The sequence below is a fragment of the Ambystoma mexicanum genome, chromosome 5p (genome assembly GCF_040938575.1).
Source record: "Ambystoma mexicanum isolate Mex_15411 chromosome 5p, UKY_AmexF1_1, whole genome shotgun sequence".
NCBI classification, from domain to species: Eukaryota; Metazoa; Chordata; class Amphibia; order Caudata; family Ambystomatidae; genus Ambystoma; species Ambystoma mexicanum.
The window spans coordinates 517,443,892-517,458,801 of record NC_090930.1 but is presented as its reverse complement, the minus strand read 5'-3'; positions in this window follow the sequence as shown (position 1 = coordinate 517,458,801).

Sequence of the window (14,910 nt, the reverse complement as noted above, 5' to 3'; positions counted from 1 at the left end):
CAGCCAGGCCTTGCAGGAGGAACTCCGTGTTACACGTGCTACCTTGCAAGAGGAAGCACGTGTATCACGGGAGGTTCTGCATGCAGACCTACCTGTCATCGCCACACAGAACCAGGCTCACCCATCCAGCAGACTTGCTGCTGACGAGGGGCAAGCTGCGGCTAGGCGTGGTCAGGCTCCTGTGTCACGTCCTCCTTTCCAGGAAGAGCCAAACTCAGATGACAATGTATCTCCCACATAGGTCGGGCTGTGCAGGCGTTGAGCCCATGGAGGTTTTTTTTCCCTCAACATCATTGCATGTGGGTGTTGAGCATCACCCTGTACCTCCCTCTTCCTAGCCCCCCCCCCCCCGGGTCGTATGTGGCCATTTTTGATTTTTCTTTTAGTTTAGTTAGTTTAGTTTCAATTTGATAGTTAGTTTAATTAGGTAATGTAGGTTTTTCATAGTTAGTGTAATTAGTTAATATAGTTTAAAATTGCTTGACTATTGTGCTTTCATGTGACGGTGTGGTGCTTTGTGGCTTTTGAAAGCATCCACTGTCTGTTCCAGCTGGACCCTTCAAGCTTGTCTTGTGTATGTGTTTGCAGCTTGGGGTCCTGACTCACATATGCCACTCCTGCTTCCCCTATCCAAGGGCTTTGGACTGTCATATCTGTGGCATGTCTGCTGCTGTCCAACTTGTGTTAACACCCCTAGTGGGGATGATAGGGGTGTTATTGACCACTGTTCTTCTTTCGCTAGATGGGGGGTTTCATGATTCATGTGTACATTAATTGCTATGCATTGTGTAGTATGTTTCTTATCTTTACTGTATATGTGCTTGTTGCAATTCATGCCGTAGATAGTGTGTACCACACTTTGCCTGTGAAAGACGCACTGATGGTGTGATTTCTGATGTACGTCTCTGACATGGTCCAGTCATGAAATGCCTGAAGGGACACACACAGATGATTTTAAAGCATTAATCATGTGTTTCATGCCCTTTCTGCAGTGGGATGAGCCTCAAGACCACCTTTGCCAGCAGACATGGCCCATTGGACGTCTGGAATCTGGACACGTTTGGTGGTGCCGACATGTGCATGTGTGCGCAAGCAGAGGCACAGGGATTGCGCTCATACATCCAAAAACAGCTGAGGTGTTTCAAGGGACTCCAGGCAAGGTGAGCACCACACGGGGGACACAACGCATCAAACCTTTCACTAGGCCAGTTGCACATGCATGCTTAGTAGCAGCACTGACGGTGAGCTTGGACAAATATTGGTGTTGAAGCGTACAATACAGCTGAGATGCTTTGGTGGACTAATGGCTAGTTGATGGGAAAGTTGTCTGGGGCACCTACAGGGGCAGTGGCACATACCCTCTGGTCCACCATGGTCCATTGAGGCACTTGTATTAGCCATGTAGCATTCCAAGACATGGAAAGAAGCAGCTCACAGGGACAGACAGTGAGGGACAGACTCGTGTGCAGTGTATATCATTTCCATGTAGAATTTGACACATGCACTACCTAATTTATTTCGGTAATGGTGAAACACGACTTGTTCTTAAGTCATACCTTGCTATATGCGTCTGGCTGCTTACGCAGGGAACATTGTATGTTGTGTGAATCGTGACACATTGGTCTTCCATTTGCCACGCACCCACCGGCGCCTGACTTACTGCATTAACTGTGCATGAACCATCACAGGGGTAATGTTATGTATTGGTACGAAGCATCAACACCAGATTGTTTGTTTGTAGAGTAGTTTGTTACTTTGGGGCATATATGGTGGTGTGTTTGTGTGTTATGGGCACGCACAGATTAGTAACTTTGGCTCTCTTTGCAGCATTGAACTGCTCCTGTTACCGGACCTGAGAGTGCGCAGGCAGGAGGCCAGCACTCACCCCAGAGATAGGTTTCTCTTTGTCTTCCATTTGACTAATTTGTTACTATGTGCATGATGATCAAGTTTGGTGTAATTGTGTATGTGTTAATGTGAGTAGTACAGTTTTGTGCATTTCCTACTTTCCTGTGTCAATCCTACTCCCCTCTCCTGCCCCTCATTACGGTTATCCAGTATAGCAATGCCTGTCCCTAATGCATGTCCCTGACCCTCCTTCCCCACCAGGGTCTCAGAGGCCTGTGTGAGTTTGACCTTGCAGGCACCCAGACCACGGTGGGGGTGGTTGGTTCATGCCACTCCTGCGCCTGTACACGTGAGCTGTGACAGTACACATCAGTTCATGGTGCATCATTCTATGTTATGTACCACACATGGTACACATCCTTTGTGACATTGTTTTACTGTGCTACCTTGATTGTTACATCATTGTGGTAGTACTTGTGCTTTGTGACGTACTGCTACTTCAAGTCATCTACTGGAGGCTCTTCTGGTTTGTTTTGCTGCCTGCAGGCTTTTTGCTTGGCTTCTGTGTTGGCCTGCTTTGCGTTCTCTTTGATTTGGTGTTTTTGCAAGTCAAGGTGGCCTCTGAGGGTGCTGGACACTTTTTACACACAAGGTGGAAGATGGTGACAAAGGGGAAGGGTCATCCTGTGGCCAGGTGAACTTCAAGGATGAAGGCTACATAACTCAGGTGCAGTTGTTCAGTGGGTCATGGTGATTTGTGAGGGAGGGGGGCATTTTGTTGTTGACAGTTGCCTTGCCCTACAGTGTGATGGACACCCTGACATTGTAATTGTGGTATCCTATGTACATGATGTATTCTGCTGATCAATGCCTGTTCATGTGTTGTGTTTACCTTTCAGGTGTGAGGGTATAGTTGTGGTTTGACATGCTGGGGTGTACACATGGTCAATGTTCACATGTGATGTGTAGAGGACACTGATGGTCACTTGATTGCACATGCATGTATTGAGTGCATGTCCCTACTGACACACATACCTGCACTATGATCCACAACATGAACAACCAACCTTCCATGTCCACATGAACACTCAGTTTGCCTTCTGGGGCCCACTGTGTCCCTGTAGCACATGATCTATGACCATTTGTGGATCATGTACATGCATAATTTGCTTTTTGATGCAGTTTGTCGTTTTGATGTGATGCTCAGGGTGTGCGTCACACACAATGGCTGGTCACTATGCTGTGTGCTGAGCAGTGTGTTGCAGGAGATGGACACAGCACATGGAATCTGCAGCGTTGATTTTGCAATGCACAATGTGCATGTAAACAGGCATTCATTGTTATGTTACAACTACAACTGTTGGAATGCATTTGGGTATGACATATTTTGGGTGGGAGGTTGTTGGTCAGTCATTTCATCTGATTCCATGTCAGGCATCATTGTCTGATGCCACTTTACATTTTTCACATGTCAATATTTACCTTATTGGTACTGTGTTGGTGTTTTGCTATTGCTTGCCCAGTCATGTTGTGGTTTGGGAGGGTTTGGGTGACAAACCAGTGATGGTCATGGCCTGTTTTGCAGGTCTGTGTGATTCACACCTTGCATGCATGCCTTTTGGTCACACAGGATTGCTTATGTTTAAGTAGCTATGGATGCACACAATGTGGCACTTCCATGGCAACATTCTCAGGGTGGTAAGGTTGTGACAGTTGACTGTCTCTTTGTCATCATCGATTGTCACCTGGTATGTGCCAGGCCTGTGTGCACTCCGCATGGGTGGGAGTTTAGGTGAAAAATGTGACCACAAGCTGGGTCTGGGCTGCCTCGCCACGTGCCCTATCCCCTCCCACGAGCAGCGCCTGTGCCTATGGTTGGGGATGTGGGGGCACCACCATGTCCAACGGTACTCCCTGCCGTGTTGCAACATTGTGCAGGACACATTCTGCCACAATGATCCTGCACACTACTGGGGGTGCATAGAGTAGCTGCCCGCCAGAGCGGTCAAGTGAGCGGAAGCGCAACTTGAGCACTCCGAATGTGCGCTCCACTATGGCCCTGGTTTTTATATGGCCCGCGTTGTATCTTACCTGGGGTGGTGTGGTGGGGTTCTGGATTAGCGTCATCATGTGGTTGCTCAGAGGGTAGGCACTGTTCCCTGGAGAGGTGATAATGGTTGTGATTATTGGGGTTTGTGTATTTGTGTGTGTGTGACATGCATGCATGTTCACGGGCATTTGTACTCACCTAGGAGCCATGTGTCACCATGCTGCCCAGCTTCCAGGGCCCGGCTCAGGGCGGACATTCTGTATATGAAACTGTCATCGGTGGAGCCAGGGTAGTTTGCATAGACAGAGGTGATGATTCCCTTTGCATCGCATACCACCTGTATGTTGATGGAATGCCAGTGCTTGCAGTTTTCGGCAGATGTGCTCAGTGGCCCTAGGTGGACGTAGGGCCACATGGGTGCAATCTATGGCACGGAGCACTTTGGGGAAGTGTGCCACCCTGTAAAAGTCCTGGACAATGGCCTGCCTTTCCGTGGGTGTCCTGCGGACTGAGGGGCGCGCTGTCATGATTGCCAAGACCTGGTGTAGGCAGCGTGACTGCGTGGCCTGTGAGACCCCCCCCCCACTATGGCAGTAGTCCGCTGAAATGACCCAGTGGCCAAAAAATGCAGGACATTGAGCACCTTCTCCAAGGAGCTCAATGCTTGGGAGCAGAGGGTGGGGGATGTAAGGTCATCTTCCCACTTCCTGACCAGGTCTAGGATGATACGAGGTGGAAACCTATACGTGCCGTAAACCTGGTCATCAGGTATCCCAAAAAGGCTTGTCCGGGGTGAAAAAATGCAGGCCCTGGCTATTCTCCTCCTCCTGCGGTGTCCCACGATCAGTGCTGCGACAAATGGGGCATTCATCGTAGCTGTATATACGTGTTGGTTGTTTGCGCGCACTTTTATACTGTATGCGGGGACGCTTCCGCCTGCTTTCGTGTGGCGGACGCGGTGACGCCTATGCGCGTCTTTTGCTGTGCGCAGGTTTCCCGTATTGAAATCCATGTATACGGGTTGTTCGCACGCGTGTGGCGTTCAGTGTAGTTCCCTGCAGTACTTCCCCAGTTATGCCTTCTTTTTCGCGCGTTGTTCCCCATTCCGTGTGTTACGCCCTGTGTTCCGCCCACTTTTGTTGTGTGCACCGCGCTATGGGCGCTTTCGCTGTGCGCGTAGCACACGCCGTTTGATGATGTGTGCGCCCGCGTGCGCCACGCACGATTTTAGGGCACATCCCAGGATTTACACACGCACAGACTTCCAAGAATCGATGTGCGTGGCTTTCGCACGCTTGCGCTGCGATTTTTGCGCTTGCGCTGCGATTCGCACGCTTTCGCACGCTTGCGCTGCGATTTTCGGCGCACATTAATTCCATGAATCGGCCTGTAAGAGACCACAATGTATACAAATATAGGTCTTATACAGGGAGAGTAAAGTAAGTAAACGAGAGGCAGTATCATGAGCCACTGTGTATAACCAACATGATTATCTTTACGCATAGAAATGATTGCTGTGTTTCAGGCCTGCTTCTTCCCCTATGTATGTGCATCATAAGATGTGATTGAATTCTACGTAAAGTACTGTAAGAACATGTGAGAATAGCAACTTCTAAAAATGAATACCTTTTGAATTTTAAGTGTGTGACTGTCAGTGAATAAACTCACTTGGCCTAGATATGTCAGTGAATAAAAAAAGAAGGGGCTAGGTATGATATGTCATCAGTGATGTCATCAATCATATTTGTTATGTCATCTTTGATGTCATGGGTGTTATTCTTAGCAGTGCACAGTGGTGGCGCGAGTTATGGTTGCTTAGCTTACCATAACTGGCGAATTTCAGGGGTTTTTTGGTTTTACTTGTAACCAAAACATCCCTTTAATGAAGTTTTTTCACTGAATTTGATAGGATTTTAGTAGCGAAACTTAACCATAACTTCCCTTTAACAAAGTTTTTTCATTGAATTTGATAAGTTTTTATTAGTGCAACTTAACCATAACGTCCACTAACAAAGTTTTTTCATTGAATTATTTTATGAGTCCAAATTAACCATAACGTCCCTTTAACAAAGTTTTTCCATTGAATTTCATAGGTTTTTATTAGTGCAACTTAACCATAACGTCCCCTTAACAAAGTTTTTTCATTGAATTTCATAGGTTTTTATTAGTGCAACTTAACTATAATGTCTACGAACATCTGACTTCATTGCTGACCTTCCGGACAGTGCCTCATGACCATATGCTGGTGCGCAACATGATGACATGACCGAGAACCGGTCCGCAGTTCACGATAAGATCCGTGCTTCACGGACAGTTCGGAACTGCATTTTCTACTGATCTAGGAACTTTCAAAATCAAAATTTACCTTGCACAGCTCCAACACCTATTCCTACTCATCCATTAACAATCTAGTACACAGTACATACTTTTAGCAAAACTGCTATTTATCTTGAAATGGAATCAGCTAATGCAATCCCTCCTCCCCAAGAGACACCACCAGTGCTGTTATCATGAAGCATGAGAAACACTGCCCCCTACCTTAGAAATAACACACGCGCAAAATTTTCCCCTGTCCACCTGCCCCTCCATATTAGTGTTTGGTGCCTCTTCTCTCATTTCCCTCCCCACCTTTTGTTCTAAGCTCGCCTGCCAAAAAAATAAAATGCATCCAAAAACAATAAAAGAAATGTTCCTTTAGGAACCACCTTTCACAGTTAAAAAATAGAACTAAAAAAAAAACTTATAGACTCCATCTACTTTATATTTCTCAGTAAAGTACATAGACTCAATAAGCTTTTCCAACATTTCCATATGCATTTTGTGTTATGCTAATGGCGATATTGTGGCGTTTATCCCCCCGTTCCAGGGATGGAACGGTGGATACTGACCTGGCAGCCCAAGTTATCAGCCCAAGTGAAGCAAGGGTGGATAACGAGGTCTCCGGACCATTATCCCCCCATTCCAGCCCCTGTAATGGGGGATGAATGCCATTAGCACCCTTGGTTCCCAAAGTGGGAATCCGGGTTGCTAAAAAAAGAAAATCCTTTTCCAAGATGGCCACCATGGAAAGGTAAGGCGGGGTTCTATACAGGGCCCCTCTTCTCTTTCCATGGCAGCCTGCAGAAGGTGATACGAGAACCCTATGACTATATTATCACGAGCACTTTAGCACAAAGCCAGACCCAGGTGGACATGGCAACTTTAACCAACGTGTTGTCCCTCAAGGTCATGGCCAGTAGCCTGATTGTCCGGATCATGACCTTATTCCAAGACCCTGACAATCTGGCCACTGCCCATGGCCATGGGCTACACCCCAGTTACTAAAGGTAAATCAATATTTTTGTACCTACATTATGACACTTGTCAAAAAACAAAATCCATTCAGACTTTACAAAAACATTTATATCTAGATCTATAATCTTTTTTGCAAATCTTTGTGTAGATTTGTCAAATGGCACCACATTTATAAGCCTTTACAATATTTTGGGACCCCCCTCTAATTTTGCCCCTCTTGACAAAATCCCACCAAACTTCGCAAAAACATTTATATCTAGATCTATTATCAGTTTGCCAAAATAAGGGCCTCATTACGAGTCAGGCGGAATGGGTTAACGGGATCCGCTAATGGATGCGGACCCGTTATTCCCATTCCGCCTGATTACGAGGTCCACTCGCGGGACCATGTAAGGACATCCGGTAAAAGCAGGTGTCGTTACCGTGTCCCGCCAGGGGACCAGGGAGCTAACAACGGGCCGGTTGTTAGCTCCCTGCACCCATTCCCATTGAGCCCTATGGGGGCTCGAATGGGAATGGAGAAGGTCCGGGCCCGGGTTCCCTGAAGGAAGAATTACCGTTAATTCCCCATTCAGTGAACCCGGACCCGGTTTTGGAGGCAGCCATACCGTCAATAGCGGTATGGCTACCGCCAAAGCCGTAATAAGGCCCTAAGTGTAGATTCGGCAAATTGCACCTCATTTATAAACCTTTACAATATATTGGTACCCCACCTCTAATTTTGCCCCCCTTGACAAAATCCCACCAACTTTGCAACAACATTAATATCTAGTTCTAATATCAGTTTACCAAATTAAGTGTACATTCATCAAATCGCACCTCATTTATAAGCCTTTACATTATTTTGAGACCCCCCTCTAATTTTGCCCCATCTTGACAGAATCCCACCAACCTTTGCAAACACATTCGGAATCAGGACGGGAATAAAAGTGTAAAATTTCATGCGGTTTCATTGAGTGGTACCAAAGTGATATGCCATCCAAAAACTGTCCCCAAACATCTGAAGTGTCCCCGAAATTCTCAGGACTGTTTGTGAACATCCGAACTGTTTGCAGACTTTCACGGCAAAAGCCACCCGTTTTTTTGCTTCTTGCAGCCATGCTCTATCCCATCCTCATCACTCCTCACCCCCCAGAGATTATTCGATAAGTTTGACAAGTGCAATGTTGTGTTTTTTAATCTGTTTTTACCGCAATGTCCGCGGACACCGGCCGATGTCCACGAATCCAAGATTGCGGGCGTTTCCAAAAATCTGACGCACCTCACACTTCAGGCAAACCAATCAGCAAACATGTTGTGTGTCCGCAGACATAACGCAAGTCTATTAGCCAAATGGTGCCCTGTCCGCGGAGCGAACAGGGAAGTGTGTCCCGGAGCAGACATAGATTTCAGTTTTTTTTTTGCCTTACGTTTTGGTCGTTTAAAAAGAAACTATTGGACAGATTTACACCAAATTAACAAAAGCACGCTTTCGGGACCAAGCCGCCACTCCTGCCACAAATCTGGTGAAAATCCATCCACCGGTTTGGGCTGTAGGCGTGAGCAAAGATTTTTCCCATTATGTCTATGGGAAAAAACTACATTTTGGGACCCCCCCCTATAACTTTGCCCCCCTGTACTAAAAATCACAAAACTTGGCAAACAAAATTCAGAGTGAGCCATATACTTTTTTTTTGCAAAGTTTGGGGAGGATTTGTCCAGTGGGGCAAAGTTATAAGCCACCCAAAAACGTGCTCTTCCTATGGGATTAGCAATTTAACCATAACTACATGGCTACTAACGCAGGCCATGACATATTTGTCAAGAACTGAAAAAAGTTAAATGCAGTAAATGCAGTAGATACCTAGGAGTATACATCAACTCGAGCTTATGTAACGAACCAATGGCACAGAAAATAATAAGCAAATGTAAGCAATTAATAGCACAAGCGCTGGCAGTTCACAACAAATACGGGAAATTCTCGTATAGACCAGTGATGAACTTTTACAAGAGCAAAGTTGTCCCAGCACTAATCTTTGGAGTAGAGAGTATTTTCGGGTGTCCATGTGAAATTTGGTCTCGCTGTGAGGGCATGATCTGGTAAAAGATCTTACAAATTCCAGTAAGTTCTCCAACGGCATGTGTCCTGTATGAAGTAGGAGGGGTGACCTTGAATGGCAGAATCACATGGAACATGCTCTCACTATATAGCAAGTCAATAGAACCAGCTGGTCCGCAATATGAGTTACTGGCAGAACAAGAATCAGTGCGGACACAGCCGATTCTTGAACAATGGAGAGTGAACTGCAAGAAAATCCTGCAAGATGTAGGAGCTGACGTCAAAATGCTGATAACCAACCCAAATGCTGTAAAGAAGAAACTCTTTAAGCGCGATTGAATCAAGACAATAGAAAAAAGAAGTGCTCATAATTGCATGGCTAACAGCCCAGTCGAAGCAAAGGGTGTGAATCAGACACTCCAATACATGGAATTGTTTCCGTGTAAAATTCTAAAAATCTGAGATTCAGTTTGAACCTATACGAAACACGAGATGTGCTCAGTAACAGAAGAAATTGGGCAGGCAAAGACGTGAGATGTCGGTTTTGCCAAGCCGACACCGAAAACTTGAAACACTTGGTAGTGAACTGCCCCGGGCTCAAAGATGTACGATCCAAATATTTTCTACAAGAAAGAAATCTGGTTACAACATACAGTACTGAAGACTGGTGGACACGTCTGCACTGCAGTACTCACAAAAAACTGTCTCTAGCACTTGCTTTGTTTCTCCAACAGCTAGAAAAATTATGCATAAAAGAGACGAAGAACCCAAGGTGTAGGCACCCTAATGGAACAATTGAATGACAGGATGCAAGAGAAGTTATAAAAAAAAAAGAGACTTGTGGTTTATGTGAATGGAAAGTTAAAGACTTTTATTTTTTTTTATTTTTTTTTTAGGGAGAAGAGAATTGTGTATGTATTAGGTAGGAATTATAAAGGATTCTGTTTTTTTCTTTTTCAAAAGTTTGTAAAAAACTAAATGAAATTAAAAAAAAAAAAAATATATATATATATATATATATATATATATATATATATATATATATATACACACAGTGCTCTTAGGGTATTGCTCCTGGGAACTCACTCTCAGCGACTCGGGTGACAGGCAACGTTCTTTCAGGAGCCATTCTATACCTACCAAAGAATTGTGTTTTTAGCAACACTCAAACGTATGGCAATTTCTATCAAGTGAACCAGCCTCCATGTTCATAACTGTATTTAAAAAAAGGGACACAGTAACTGGACTATCTAATGTTTCATTTTCAAAATGCGAATTTTAATTACTAGTGCATTGACCAAACTAGGGTGCAAAGCTGTAACCAAAGCTGACTGAGGATCAAACCCTGCCTCTCAGGGCATCAAGATGGACTATAGAACTTAAGGAAAAACATCACATTTCCCTGGGCCTAAAAACAAAGGTGTATGTGGTAAAAAGTAATCTGTTTACCGCATTAATGTCCTTCAGAACACATGAACAGTGTTCATATTAAGTTTTCACTATGTTAACAACGCACAGCACTCCTAGTATGATTCCACTCCCAGTGTCAAGGTCATTAATATAATATGCAGGCGTTTTGAATGCTGCACTTTCAGATTTTATTAGCGATGTGAACGTGATAAAGTGGCCGATTCTCATTGCTGTGTCCCAGGGGAGAAAGGTTCCACATCAGCGCAGCCCCAGCCTGCTGCACAGCCTAACACACTGGCAGGATCGGGTTTTCCATTAATAATTAGCACATTTCTTTCTTCCATCCTTCATGACTGTAAAGAAAGTGCTGTGAAATAAAACAAAGGGCAAATTATGAAATATCCTTTACTCATCAGCTGTATGTGCCATCAGTCAGGTGGAATGAGAATATCTGATCTGAACCATCCTGATTGGCAGGTTCTTCATTACTCTGTCACAGTAATATTTTTTTTCTGAACTGGACTTGCTAATAGGAACCAAGGACAGATCTCTTTAAAACAGATCTTGCTCGCATATTGCCACAGGATTATATATCTATTAAAATTTAGAAGCCTCAAACACCTGCTCAGCAGACATTTGCATGTTTAAACTAGCGTGTATATGTCACAATTGTGCATCCTATCACGTGGGTGCATGCTGGCCACCATTCCTTCACCATGATTTAAACCGAGCCAAACTCTGTGATAGAAAACAGAATCACACCCCTGCAATGTGCCAGAGGTAGACCTGTAAAATAAAAATGAATGGAGCTGGGACCCAGGCAGGTGTGATGTCCACGTGACTGCAGTCACGTGGATATCTGAATAAAGATAAGCACGGAGCCTGCGTACACAATTCCGGCTCTGACTCTCACGCAGTGTGTCCGTGTCATCATTGCACGTATTATTAGATGCGTCACTGATCTTAGGCCTGCCCTCGTTGTTTACTCACGAATCACATTGGCGACGAGGATGGGATTCCCTGTGAATCCGGTGGGAGAAATCCTCAGGTATTCACGCTCCCCCGACAGCCCAGGCTCGCTGAGCTGCTCGTGCCGGGCAAAACAGTTGGGGAGCGTGAGGAAAAAAAACGACGACGACATAAGCCCGCCGTCGTGGACTTAGACAGTAAGTGCTGCGCTTCCTGTCCCACGCCCCGCAGGCAAGGGTTGACTACACAGCCCCAGCTGCTCTCCGGCACACCCACATAATGTGAGGGGGAGGGGCTGAAAAGAAAATAATAATAATAATTTTTCCAAACATACTTCACCTGAAGTAAAATAAAAAATATATGTGAGGAAATTAGTCCCTTCTATGGACATTACTTGAGGAAAATCCACTCACAAACTCAGAAGAAAATACTGCTTCAGTGAAAACAGGAGTATAATATACTAGTAGCAGTATAGCAGATACTGGCGCTGAGCACATACAGAGACAGTAATACAATAAAAGAGCACAAACCCACTGCCATAAGCTGAAGCAACAGCACAACACATGCAGATGCTGAGTATCTAGTAGCTCCTTCATCAGTATTGTACTGTCACAAAACTGAAGCACAGACATGGCACCAAGGGAGTCACAGTTCATGTGAAGAGTACGTTAGAACCCCACATACATATTTTGACTTCACAGACTTATTTACAGCCAAATTACGCTTTTCAAGTGGAAGTAACAATAAATAAGTATAAATATGGCAGATGACATCACAACACCACAGAGGTGGCAAAACCAAAGCCGGAACCCAGACACCAGCACGTGGTTGGACTCTGCACAGGGCACTTTCATGCAACCTTTTCAGCCATTTGGGACCCGCTTTGGTCTTCGGTGGGAATTGTGGTTGCAACAGTTTGAGCTCTGCCTTCACATCCGCAAGATTGAGGATGAAGAGATGAAGAGAGCGCTTCTAATGCTTAACTTAGGCACAATGGCTCTTCGCATTTTCAATGCTCTACCAAACCGAGGTACAGATGATGACTACGCTACTGCTAGAGACGTCCTCACGAAGAAATTTAAACCAAAAGCCAGTCATCATTTTGAAAGATTTAAGATGAGTCAAGCCAGACAACGCCCACAAGAAAGCATAGATGATTTTCATAGTCAGCTGAGAGAGATGGCATTGTCATGTGACTTCCCAGATGAGGAGTTTGCAGTCCGGCAACAAGTCATACATGGGATGTCTTCAGAGAAGTTAAGGCGTGCAGTCCTAGCTGAAGAAGATCTCCCGCTTGACACTATTCTGACGATGGGTCGATTACGTGAAAGCACAGAGGAACACGCGACAGAGATGGAGCAGATTATAAGCCGTTTACCATCAGATGCTGATCTGACAAAGGACAATCCCCCAACTGTAAATGCCCTGTGGCACCAGAAGCCACGAAGAAAACCATCCAACAAGAGGTCGAAAGGCTGTATATGGTGTGGTGGACAGCACAGCAGAAACAATCCATGTCCAGCATATGGCACCACGTGCCATAAGTGTGGGAAAGAGAATCATTACGCGTCAGTATGCTTAAGTTCGAAGTCAACTAGTGATACTATTGGTCGGGGAAGGGCACCACGGCACATAGATGGTTTAGGTACTCGAGGATCCCCAACGCGTCAGGAGAAGCCGCAGCACCGTTCGGATAGACCAAAAGAAAAAACCCGGCAAAACAAAAGTGGGCGCGCGCGTGCCATTGGAGGTGAGGAGTCCGACAGTGCTAGTAGCAGTGAAGGAAGTCAATCTAGCAGAGAGACATCACCAGGCAACACCAAATGGAATTACTATCAGAAAAGGGAGAAAGCACATATGATATCAGCTGTGAAACCAGGAAACTATGAAAATTAAAGTGGTGCTAAGTCACAACGATGTACAGTGCTAGTTGAAGATATTCCAGTTACCATGATGATAGAAACTGGAGCCACTGTAAATGTTATGCCTGTTTCCAGCTTTGAGAAACTAAAACCACAGCCGACCCTCAGACGGCGTCCAGTCTTATTGTATGCGTATGGTTGTAAGAAACCTCTTCCAGTAACAGGATACTTCAAAACGACACTTTCACATTGTGGTGTCAGCTGCAAAACTCGAATCCATGTGGTAGATGCTGGCATCAAAACACTACTCAGCTGCTCCACGGCTGAACGTCTAGAAGTAATACAATTCAATCTTGCGATCCAGCCTGAGAACATTGAGACCCTTCTAAAGAAACACAGAAAACTTTTCATTGGTATTGGGTGCCTCAAAAACCGGTCAGTGAAGTTACATATTGACCCAACCATTGAACCCAAAGCAGTGAGGCACAGGAGGGTCCCTTTTCACATGAGAGCCGCCGTGGAAGCCGAACTGAATAAATTAGAAGATCAGAAAATCATTGAGAAAACAACAGGAGCTACCCCATGGGTCTCACCCATGGTAGTCACGGCAAAATCAAAACGACCAAATGCTGTATGCATCTGTATTGATATGTGTCTTCCAAATTCAGCTATTGGTCGAGAACGACACATTATACCTACAATTGATTAACTGATCGTAGACCTCACTGGTGCAACTATGTTTAGCAAACTTGATCTTCGTTCTGGCTATCATCAGATTCGTTTGGCCAAAGAATCACGCTACATTACCACATTCTCATCGCATTTAGGGCTCCGACAATACCGTCGCCTCAATTTTGGAATATCTTCAGCGGCAGAGATTTTCCAGTGCTCCAGGATCTGCCAGGTGTCACTAATATTAGTGATGATATTCTAGTCTATGAAAAAACAGAAAGGGAACATACAACTCGGCTAGCTGCGACTTTGCAACGAGTAGAAGAATCTGGACTCAGACTCCATGCTGAGTGAGTTTGCAAAAAAATCACTGAGTTGTTTTGGATATGTATTCAATGAGAATGGCGTCTCGCCAGATCCCAGTAAAGTAAATGACATCAAAAATACAAAAGCATGGTTAACTGTGTCGGAAGTAAGAAGCTTCTTAGGCATGGCAACGTATTGCGGCCGTTTCATTCCAGATCTTGCCACCGTTGCTGCTCCACTACGAGAACTCACAAAAACAAAAACTGCTTGGCAATGGGGTATCAGAGAAGAACAAGCATTTCTGAAAATAAAAGAGTCACTCTCTAGTGATAAAACAATGGCATTTTCTGACATTAATCGCAACACGGACCTGCTTGTGGATGCTAGTCCAGTGGGATTGGGAGCAGTGCTGACGCAAAAAGACAAGAATGGATTAGTCTATGTGATTGCATACGCAAGCA